This window comes from Arachis duranensis, chromosome 10, assembly GCF_000817695.3.
Source record: "Arachis duranensis cultivar V14167 chromosome 10, aradu.V14167.gnm2.J7QH, whole genome shotgun sequence".
Lineage (NCBI taxonomy): Eukaryota > Viridiplantae > Streptophyta > Magnoliopsida > Fabales > Fabaceae > Arachis > Arachis duranensis.
Window position 1 is genome coordinate 74,138,685 of NC_029781.3, and position 1,038 is coordinate 74,139,722.

A 1,038-nucleotide genomic window follows, 5' to 3' on the forward strand; every position below is an offset into this window, starting at 1 on the left:
ATCTTCGTGGGATCGACCCTTACTCACGTAAGGTATTACTTGGACGACCCAGTGCACTTGCTGGTTAGTTGTGCAGAATTGCAAAAGTGTGATTGCAATTTCGTGCACCATTGTGCCAGAAACTCTGTAGGTTCTTCATGTGGAAGACCGGAATACTGGCAGCTTTGCTGCACCATGATAATGAGCTGAGGATTCAACTCAAAGCTACTAACTCCAATAGAGGGTATACAGATACTACTCCCATATGAAGCAGTAGTGGGGTTACCATATGACCCCAGAGTCCTCCTGGACTGTTCATTTCTACTTAGTTCCATGGTGGAATAAAGGAGATGATATGTATGTTGATATTATTTATTTTATAAAAATTTATTTTATAAAATAAAATAAAAACGAAATAAATAAAAGAAATTGAAAATATTTTGAAATTGAAATCTAAATTTTTTATATAAAATTTTCGAAAATGTAGTTCAAAATTAGTTAGAAAAGATATTTTTTTTTTGTATTTTGAATTTTATGATGAAAGAGAAAAACACACAAAAGACACAAGATTTAAAATTTTTAGATCCAATGCTCCTTATTTTCGAAAATTTTGGAGGGAAAACACCAAGAAATACCAAACTTAAAAATTTTAAGATCAAAACACAAGAAAGATTCAAGAACACCTTGAGATTCACAAGAACAGCAAGAACAAAAGAAAGAACACCAAACTTAAAATTTTTAGAAAACTTTAATAAAATTTTCGAAAATTATATTAAGATTAACAAGAAAACACCAAACTTAAAGTTTGGCGCAAGATTAAATCAAGAAAAATTATTTTTGAAAAAGATTTTAAAAAGAAGATACCCAATTGCCAAGAACATAAGCCAACACTCTAACCAACTGAGTTAAAAATGTAACATACTTTAAAGATGTATTATTTTTATAGATAAGAATAATTTTTTTTTTTGAAAACTAATGTTTTGAAAAAGCACAAGAAAAACAAGAAAAGACACAGAACAAAACAAACCAAAGATCAAACAAGAAAAATTGACAAGAACA